The 10,965-nt window shown below is 40.8% G+C and overlaps 1 long non-coding RNA gene across 1 annotated transcript in view; it reads left to right on the top strand.

The window, feature by feature from the left end:
- The first annotated feature begins 5,332 nt into the window (after positions 1–5,332).
- LOC309636906 overlaps positions 5,333–10,965 on the top strand; it is a 382,209-nt gene continuing 376,576 nt past the window's right edge. The window contains exons 1-2 of the long non-coding RNA XR_014250304.1: positions 5,333–5,514; positions 10,291–10,439. This is a non-coding gene — a long non-coding RNA (uncharacterized lncRNA). The remainder of the gene's footprint in view (positions 5,515–10,290; positions 10,440–10,965) is intronic.

The following is a 10,965-nucleotide window of genomic DNA, read 5'->3' as shown; positions in this document are numbered from 1 at the left end:
ACTTTAATCAAGGGCAACATGGTCAGCTCATCTGTACATTCCTGCATCACAAATATTTACTAAGCACCTACTCTGTGCTGAGGACCGTGCTAGGCCTCTGGGAAGCATGGGAGGTGTAAACCAGACACACTCGGTCTCCTAAGGAATTTTCTCAGCAAGGCCTTCTCTGATTCCGGATTGAGATCCCTGGTGAATGAATGGCTTCTATAGAACTTTGCTTCTTTTCTTTATAATATTTCAATTTGTTGTTCTGTGTGCATTTGAATAATTATTAATATCTGTCTCTGCTACTTAGATCTTAAGCTCTGTCAGGGAGGAGTCTGGTTTTGCTCATCATTATAGCCCCAGGCCTACCACAGTGCCTGGCAGGCAACTGGAACTCAGAAACTAGTTGTTGATGGATGGATGGATGGATGCTTTCTAAGTGCCCAGGATGCGTGTGAAATAATAGAAAATATATATAGGTGACTGCCTCTGGTTTCTGACACAGAGCTCCTAAAACCCTTGTAATTTCCTCAGTAATAAGAGCACTAGGAGCATGTTTTGTTGTAGCATTTCTTCTTTCATTCTGGTTCCTGACAAAGAGCTCCTAAATCCCTAGGAATTTCTGGGGTGATAGGAGTATCTTTTGTTCTAATAAGGGAACTCTTGATGGTTTCCTAGATGGGGGCTGGTCACCAGAAAGACCAAGCCATGACTAGAAGCTCGAAATTTTCAGCCCCATCTCCCATCCTCCAGGAAGGAGGGAAGGGCTGGAGACTGAGCTAATTATCCACCATACCTCTGTGATGAAACCTCCATAAAAATCCCCAAAGTACAGGGTTCGAAGAACTTTCAGGGTGGTGAACACGTTCTGTGCAGGGAGGGTGGAGCACCCCAACTCTGCAGGGACAGAAGTTCCAGTGCTTGGGACCCTTCCAGACCTTACCCTATGTAGTTCTTCATCTGGCTGTTCATCTGTATCTTCTATCGTATTCTTTACTATATGGTAAGCTGGTAAACATAAGTGTTTCCCTGAGTTCTGTGAACTGTTATAGCAAATTATCGAACCTGAGGAATGGGTTATGGGGACCCCATTTTATAGCAAGGTGCTCAGAAGTACCAGAGACAAACTGGAACTTGCAGTTGGTGTCTGAGTGGGGCCAGTCTGTGGGACTGAGCCCTTAACTTGTGGGATTTGATGCTAACTCCAGGTAGATAGTGTCAGAACTGAATTGAATTGTTGGACATCCAGCTGTTCAGATCATTGGTTGGTGTGGGAATAAACTCACACATCTCGTGTCAGAAGTGTTGAGTGTGGCATTAGTGTGAGAGTAAAGGAAATCGGTGTTTTTCCTGGGCAATGCAAAACACTGGGCAAGGCACTATCACTACTTCTATTCAACATAGTACTGGAAGTCCTAGCCACAGCAATCAGACAAGAAAAAGAAATAAAAGGTATCCAAATTAGAAGGGAAGAGATAAAACTGTCATTATATGCAGATGACATGGTACTCTATATAGCAAACCCTAAAGACTCCACACAAAAACTATTAGAACTGATAAACAAATTCAGCAAGGTAGCAGAATACAAGATTGACATACAGAAATATGTTGCATTTCTTTACACTAACAATGAAACATCAGAAAGAGAAAGTAAAACAAACAAACAAAAAACCCAATCCCTTTTAAAATCACGTTAAAAAAACCCCCCAAAACTAAGAATAAACCTGATCAAGGAGGTGAAAGACTTATGGTCTGAGAACTATAAAACATTAATAAAGGAAACTGAAGATGATTCAAAGAAATGGAAAGATATCCCATGCTCTTGGATTGGAAGAATTAATATTGTTAAAATAGCCATATTGGGGAGATGTTCAAGGTAGTGGAGGAGCAAGACGTGGAGATCACCTTCCTCCCCACAAATACATCAGAAATAAATCTACATGTGGAACAACTCCTACAGAACACCTACTGAACACTGGCAGGAGACCTCAGACTTCCCAAAAGGCAAGAAACTCTCCACATACCCGGGTAGGGCAAAATAAAAAAAAAAAAAAACAGAGACAAAAGAATAGGGACGGGACCTGCACCTCTGGGAGGGAGCTGTGAAAGAGGAAAAGTTTCCACAACACTAGGAAGCCCCTTCACTGGTGGGGACAGGGGGTGGTGGGGCAAGGGGGGAGGCTTCGGAGCCATGGAGGAGAGCGCAGCAACAGGGGTGCAGAGGGCAAAGTGGAGAGATTCCCGCAAAGAGGATCAGTGCCGACCAGCACTCACCAGCCTGAGAGGCTTGTCTGCTCACCTGCCAGGGTGGGCAGGGGCTGGGAGCTGAGGCTTGGGCTTCGGAGGTCAGATCCCAGGGAGAGGACTGGGGTTGGCTGCATGAATACAGCCTGAAGGGAGCTAGTGCACCACAGCTAGCCAGGAGGGAGTCTGGGAAAAAGTCTGGAACTGCCTAAGAGGCAAGAGACCATTGTTTTGGGGTGCACGAGGAGAGGGGATTCAGAACACCGCCTAAACGAGCTCCAGAGACGGGTGCGAGCCTCGGCTATCAGCGCAGACACCAGAGATGAGCATGAGACGCTAAGGCTGCTGCTGCAGCCACCAAGAAGCCTGTGTGCAAGCACAGGTCACTACCCACACCTCCCCTCCCGGGAGCCTTTGCAGCCCGCCACTGTCAGGGTCCCGTGATCCAGGGACAACTGCCCCGGGAGAACACACGGCACGCCTCACGCTGGTGCAACGTCATGCTGGCCTCTGCCACCGCAGGCTTGCCCCGCACTCTGTACTCCTCCCTCCCCCCGGCCTGAGTGAGCCAGAACCCCCTAATCAGCTGCTCCTTTAACCCCGTCCTGTCTGGGCAGGAGCAGACGCCCTCAGGCGACCTACACACAGAGGTGGGGCCAAATCCAAAGCTGAACCCCAGGAGCTGTGCGAACAAAGAAGAGAAAGGGAAATCTCTCCCAGCAGCCTCAGGAGCAGCAGGTTAAATCTCCACAATCAACTCAATGTACCCTGCATCTGTGGAATACCTGAATAGACAACAAATCATCCCCAAACTGAGGCTTTGGACTTCAGGAACAACTGTAGACTTGGGGTTTGCTGTATGCAACTGACTGGTTTCTGGTTTTATGTTTATCTTAGTTTAGCATTTAGAGTTTATTATCATTGGTAGATTTGTTTATTGATTTGGTTGCTCTCTTCCTTTTTTTTATATATATATATATTTTTTCCTTTTTCTCTTTTTCTGACTGTGTATGTGTATGTTTCTTTGTGTGATTTTGTCTGTATAGCTTTGCTTTTACAATTTTGTCCTAGGGTTCTGTCTGTCCTTTTTTTTTTTTTTTAGTACAGTTTTTAGTGCTTGTTATCATTGGTGGATTTGTTTTTTTGGTCTGGTTGCTCTCTTCTTTCTTTCTTTTCTCTTTTTTTAAAATTACTTTTTAATTTTTTTATTTTTAATAATTTTTTTATTTTTAATTTTAATAACTTTCTTTCTTTTTCTTTCTTTCTTTCCTTCTTTCTTTCCTTCTTTCTTTCCTTCTTTCTTTCCTTCTTCCTTTCCTTCTTCCTTTCCTTCTTCCTTTCCTTCTTCCTTTCCTTCTTCCTTTCCTTCTTTTCTTTCTTTCTCCCTTTTCTTCTGAGCCGTGTGGCTGACAGCGTCTTGGTGCTCCGGCCGGGTGTCAGGCCTGTGCCTGAGGTGGGAGAGCCGAGTTCAGGACATTGGTCCACCAGAGACACCCCAGCTCCACATAATATCAAACAGCAAAATCTCTCCCAGAGATCTCCATCTCAACGCTAAGACCCAGCTCCATTCAACAACCAGCAAGCTACAGTGCTGGACACCCTATGCCAAACAACTAGCAAGACAGGAACACAACCCCACCCATTAGCAGAGAGGCTGCCTAAAATCATAATAAGGTCACAGACACCCCAAAACATACCACCAGATGTGGTCCTGCCCACCAGAAAAACAAGATCCAGCCTGATCCACCAAAACAGAGGCACTAGTACCCTCCACCAGGAAGCCTACACAACCCACTGAACCAAGTTTAGCCACTGGGGGCAGACACCAAAAACAATGGGAACTATGAACCTGCAGACTGTGAAACCCCAACACAGTAAGTTAAGCAAAATGAGAAGACAGAGAAACACACAGCAGATGAAGGAGCAAGGTAAAAACCCACCAGACCAAACAAATGAAGAGGAAATAGGCAGTCTACCTGAAAAAGAATTCAGAGTAATGATAGTAAAGATGATCCAAAATCTTGGAAATAGAATGGAGAAAATACAAGAAACGTTTAACAAGGACCTAGAAGAACTAAAGAGCAAACAAACAATGGTGAACAACACAATAAATGAAATTTAAAATTCTCTAGAAGGAATCAATAGCACAATAACTGATGCAGAAGAACGGATAAGTGACCTGGAAGATAAAATACTGGAAATAACTACCGCAGAGCAGAATAAAGAAGAATGAAAAGAATTGAAGACAGTCTCAGAGACCTCTGGGACAACATTAAACACACCAACATTCGAATTATAAGGGTCCCAGAAGAAGAAGAGAAAAAGAAAGGGACTGAGAAAATATTTGAAGAGATTATAGTTGAAAACTTCTCTAATATAGGAAAGGAAATAGTCAATGAAGTCCAGGAAGCGCAGAGAGTCCCATACAGGGTAAATCCAAGGAGAAACACGCCAAGACACATAAAAATCAAACTATCAAAAATTAAATACAAAGAAAAAATATTAAAAGCAGCAAGGGAAAAACAACAAATAACATACAAGGGAATTCCCATACGGTTAACAGCTGATCTTAACAGCAGAAACTCTGCAAGCCAGAAGAGAGTGGCAAGACATATTTAAAGTGATGAAAGGGAAGAACCTACAGCCAAGACAACTCTACCCAGCAAGGATCTCATTCAGATTCGATGGAGAAATTAAAACTTTTACAGACAAGCAAAAGCTAAGAGAATTCAGCACCACCAAACCAGCTTCACAACAAATGCTAAAGGAATTTCTCCAGGCAGTGGACACAAGAGAAGGAAAAGACCTACATAACAAACCCAAAACAATTAAGAAAACGGTAATAGGAACATACATATCAATAATTACCTTAAATGTAAATGGATTAAATGCTCCTACCAAAATACATAGACTGGCTGAATGAATACAAAAATAAGACCTGTATATATGCTGTCTACAAGAGACCCACTTCAGACCTAGGGATACATACAGACTGAAAGTGAGGGGATGGAAAAAGATATTCCATGTAAATGGAAATCAAAAGAAAGCTGGAGTACCAATTCTCATATCAGACAAAATAGACTTTAAAATAAAGACTATTAAAAAAGACAAAGGGGCTTCCCTGGTGGTGCAGTGGTTGAGAATCTGCCTGCCAATGCAGGGGACACGGGTTCGAGCCCTGGTCTGTGAAGATCCCACATGCCACGGAGCAGCTGGGCCCGTGAGCCACAATTACTGAGCCTGCGCATCTGGAGCCTGTGATCCGCAACAAGAGAGGCCGCAATAGTGAGAGGCCCGCACACCGCGATGAAGAGTGGCCCCCGCTTGCCACAACTAGAGAAAGCCCTCACACAGAAACGAAGACCCAACACAGCCATAAATAAATAAATAAATATTAAAAAAAAAAAAGACAAAGAAGGACACTACATAATGATCAAGGGATCAATCCAAGAAGAAGATATAACAATTATTTATGCACTCAACATAGGAGCACCTCAACACATAAGGCAAATGCTAACAGCCATAAAAGGGGAAATCGACACTAACACAAACATAGTAGGGCACTTTAACACCCCACTTTCACCAGTGGACAGATCATCCAAAATGAAAATAAATAAGGAAACACAAGCTTTAAATGACACATTAAACAAGATGGACTTAATTGATATTTATAGGACATTCCAACCAAAAACAACAGAATACACTTTCTTCTCAAGTGCTCATGGAACATTCTCCAGGATAGATCATATCTTGGGTCACAAATCAAGCCTTGGTAAATTTAAGAAAATTGAAATCGTATCAAGTATCTTTTCCATCCACAATGCTATGAGACTAGATATCGATTATAGGAAAAAATCTGTAAAAAATACAAACACATGGAGGCTAAACAATACACTACTTAATAACCAAGAGATCACTGAAGAAATCAAAGAGGAAATCAAAAAATACCTAGAAACAAATGACAATGAAAACACTACGACCCAAAACCTATGGGATGTGGAAAAAGCAGTTCTAAGAGGAAAGTTTAAAGCTATACAATCCTACCTCAAGAAACAAGAAACATCTCAAATAAAAAACCTAACCTTACACCTAAAGCAATTAGAGAAAGAAGAACAAAAAATCCCCAAAGTTAGCAGAAGGAAAGAAGTCATAAAGATCAGATCAGAAATAAATGAAAAACGAATGAAGGAAACGATAGCAAAGATCAATAAAACTAAAAGCTGGTTCTTTGAGAAGACAAACAAAATTGATAAACCATTAGCCAGACTCATCAAGAAAAAGAGGGAGAAGACTCAAATCAATAGAATTAGAAATGAAAAAGGAGAAGTAACAACTGACACTGCAGAAATACAGAGGATCATGAGAGATTGCTACAAGCAACTATATACCAATAAAATGGACAACCTGGAAGAAATGGACAAATTCTTAGAAAAGCACAACCTTCAGAGACTGAACCCGGAAGAAAAAGAAAATATAAACAGACCGATCACAAGCACTGAAATTGAGACTGTGATTAAAAATCTTCCAACAAACAAAAGCCCAGGACCAGATGGCTTCACAGGTGAATTCTATCAAACATTTAGAGAAGAGCTAACACCTATCCTTCTCAAACTCTTCCAAAATATAGCAGAAGGAGGAACACTCCCAAACTCATTCTACGAGGCCACCATCACCCTGATACCAAAACCAGACAAAGACGTCACAAAGAAAGAAAACTACAGGCCAATATCACTGATGAACATAGATGCAAAAATCCTCAACAAAATACTAGCAAACAGAATCCAACAGCACATTAAAAGGATCATACATCATGATCAAGTGGGGTTTATCCCAGGAATGCAAGGATTCTTTAATACACGCAAATCAATCAATGTGATAAATCATATTAACAAATTGAAGGAGAAAAACCATATGATCATCTCAATAGATGCAGAAAAAGCTTTTGACAAAATTCAACACCCATTTATGATAAAAACCTTCCAGAAAATAAGCATAGAGGGAACTTACCTCAACATAATAAAGGCCATATATGACAAACCCACAGCCAACATCGTTCTCAATGGTGAAAAACTGAAAGCATTTCCTCTAAGATCAGGAACAAGACAAGGTTGTCCACTCTCACCACTATTATTCAACATACTTTTGGAAGTTTTAGTCACAGCAATCAGAGAAGAAAAAGAAATAAAAGGAATCCAAATCGGAAAAGAAGAAGTAAATCTGTCACTGTTTGCAGATGACATGATACTATACACAGAGAATCCTAAAGATGCTACCAGAAAACTAGTAGAGCTAATCAATGTATCTGGTAAAGTAGCAGGATACAAAATTAATGCACAGGAATCTCTTGCATTCCTATACACTAATGATGAAAAATCTGAAACAGAAATTAAGGAAACACCCATTTATCATTGCAACAAAAAGAATAAAATACCTAGGAATAAACCTACCTAGGGAGACAAAAGACCTGTATGCAGAACACTGTAAGACACTGATGAAAGAAATTGAAGACGATACAAACAGACAGAGAGATATACCATGTTCTTGGATTGGAAGAGTCAACATTGTGAAAATGACTATACTACCCAAAGCAATCTACAGATTCAATGCAATCCCTATCAAACTACCAATGGCATTTTTCACAGAACTAGAACAAAAAATTTCACAATTTGTATGGGAACACAAAAGACCCTGAATAGCCAAAGCGATCTCGAGAAAGAAAAACAGAGGTGGAAGTGTCAGGCTCCCTGACTTCAGACTATACTACAAAGCTACAGTAATCAAGACAGTATGGTACGGGCACAAAAACAGAAATATAGATCAATGGAACAGGATTGAAAGCCCAGAGATAAACCCATGCACATATGGTCACCTTATTTTTGATAAAGGAGGCAAGAATATACAATGGAGAAAAGACAGCTTCTTCAATAAGTGGTGCTGGGAAAACTGGACAGCTACATGTAAAGAATGAAATTAGAACACTCCCTAACACAATACACAAAAATAAACTCAAAATGGTGAAGGACCTAAATGTAAGGCCAGACACTATAAAACTCTTAGAGGAAAATATAGGCAGAACACTCTATGACATAAATCACAGCAAGATCCTTTTTGACCCACCTCCTAGAAAAATGGAAATAAAAACAAAAATAAACAAATGGGACCTAATGAAACTTAAAAGCTTTTGCACAGCAAAGGAAAACATAAACAAGATGAAAAGACAACCCTCAGAACGGGAGAAAATATTTGCAAATGAAGCAACTGACAAAGGATTAATCTCCAAATTTACAAGCAGCTCATGCAGCTCAATATCAATAAAACAAAGAACTCAATCCAAAAATGGGCAGAAGACCTAAATAGACATTTCTCCAAGGAAGATATACAGGCTACCAACAAACATATAAAAGGACGCTCAACATCACTAATCATTAGAGAAATACAAATCAAAACTACAGTGAGGTATCACCTCACACCGGTCAGAATGGCCAGCAACAAAAAGTCTACAAACAATAAATGCTGGAGAGGGTATGGAGAAAAGGGAACCCTCTTGCACTGTTGGTGGGAATGTAAGCTGATACAGCCACTATGGAGAACAGTATGGAGGTTCCTTAAAAAACTAAAAATAGAACTACCATATGACCCAGCAATCCCACTACTGGGCATATACCCTGAGAAAACCATAATTCAAAAAGTGTCATGTACCACAATGTTCATTGCAGCTCTATTTACAATAGCCAGGACATGGCAGCAACCTAAGTGTCCATCGACAGATGAATGGATAAAGAAGGTGTGGCACATATATACAATGGAATATTACTCAGCCATAAAAAGAAACGAAATTGTGTTATTTGTAGTGAGGTGGATGGACCTAGAGACTGTCATACAGAGTGAAGTAAGTCAGAAAGAGAAAAATAAATACCGTATGCTAACAGATATATATGGAATCTAAAAAAAAAAAAAAAGTTCTGAAGAACCTAGGGGCAGGACAGGAATAAAGACGCAGATGTAGAGAATGGACTTGAGGACATAGGGAGGGGGAAGGGTAAGCTGGGACAAAGTGAGAGAGTGGCATGGATTTATATATACTACCAAATGTAAAATAGATAGCTAGTGGGAAGCAGCCGCATAGCACAGGTGATCAGCTCGGTGCTTTGTGACTACCTAGAGGGGTGGGATAGGGAGGGTGGGAGGGAGACACAAGAGAGAGGCGATATGGGGATATATGTATATGTATAGCTGATTCACTTTGTTATAAAGCAGAAACTAACACACTATTGTAAAGCAATTATACTCCAATAAAGATGTTAAAAAAAAAAAAGGCCATAGTACCCAAAGCAATCTACAGATTTAATGTGGTCCATATCAAATTACCCATGACGTTTTTCACAGAACTAGAACAAATAATCCTAAAATTTATATGGAACCACAAAAGACCCAGAATTGCCAAAGCAATCCTGAGGAAAAAGAACAAAGCTGGAGGCATAACCCTCCCAGACTTCAGACAATATTGCAAAGCTACAGTAATCAAAACAACATGGTATTGGCACAAAAATAGACATATGGATCAGTGGAACAGAAAAAAGAATCCAGAAGTAAACTCACACACTTCTGGTCAATTAAGCTCTGACAAAGGAGGTAAGAATACATGATGGAGAAAAGATAGTCTCTTCAGCAAGTGGTGCTGGGAAAGCTGGACAGCCACATGTAAATCAGTGAAGTTAGAACACACCCTCACACCATACACAAAAATAAACTCAAAATGACTTAAAGACTTAAAATATAAGACATGACACCATAAAACTCCGAGAAGAGAACATAGGCAAAACATTCTCTGACATAAATTGTAGCAATGTTTTCTTAGTTAAGTCTCCCAAGACAAAAGAAATAAAAGCAAAAATAAACAAATAGGGGCTTCCCTGGTGGCGCAGTGGTTGAGAGTCTGCCTGCCAATGCAGGGGACACGGGTTCGAGCCCTGGTCTGGGAAGATCCCATGTGCCGCGGAGCAACTAGTCCCGTGAGCCACAATTACTGAGCCTGCGCGTCCGGAGCCTGTGCTCCGCAAGAAGAGAGGCCGCGACAGTGAGAGGCCCGCGCACCGTGATGAAGAGTGGCCCCCGCTTGCCACAACTGGAGAAAGCCCTCGCACAGAAACGAAGACCCAACACAGCCATAAATAAATAAATAAATAAACAAATACTTAAAAAAAAAAAAAGTAAAAAGTCTATTAAAAAAATAAATAAATAAATAAACAAATGGTACCTAATCAAACTTATAAGCTTTGGCACAGCAAAGGAAACCAACAACAAAATGAAAATACAACCTGTGGACTTGGAGAAAATATTTGCAAATGATGTGACCAACAAAGGCTTAATTTCCAAAATATACAAATAGTTCATAAAACTCAATATCAAAAAAACCCCAAACAACCCAATCAAAAAATGGGCAGAAGACCTAAATAGATATTTCACCAAAGACATACAGATGGCCAACAGGCACATGAAAAAAATGCTCAACATTGCTAATTTTTAGAGAAATGCAAATCAAAAGTACAGGGAGGAATCAGCTCACACTGGTCAGACTGGCCATCAACAAAAAGTCTACAAATAGGGACTTCCCTGGTGGCGCAGTGGTTAAGAATCTGCCTGCCAATGCAGGGAACATGGGTTCAATCCCTGGTCCAGGAAGATCCCACATGCCGTGGAGCAACTAAGCCCGTGCACCACAACTACTGAGCCTGC

The sequence above is a fragment of the Balaenoptera physalus genome (genome assembly GCF_965194825.1).
Source record: "Balaenoptera physalus genome assembly, chromosome: 10".
In the NCBI taxonomy this organism is placed as follows: Eukaryota; Metazoa; Chordata; class Mammalia; order Artiodactyla; family Balaenopteridae; genus Balaenoptera; species Balaenoptera physalus.
The sequence above is the reverse complement of the archived record's forward strand: the minus strand, read 5'-3'. Positions and strand labels throughout refer to the sequence as shown.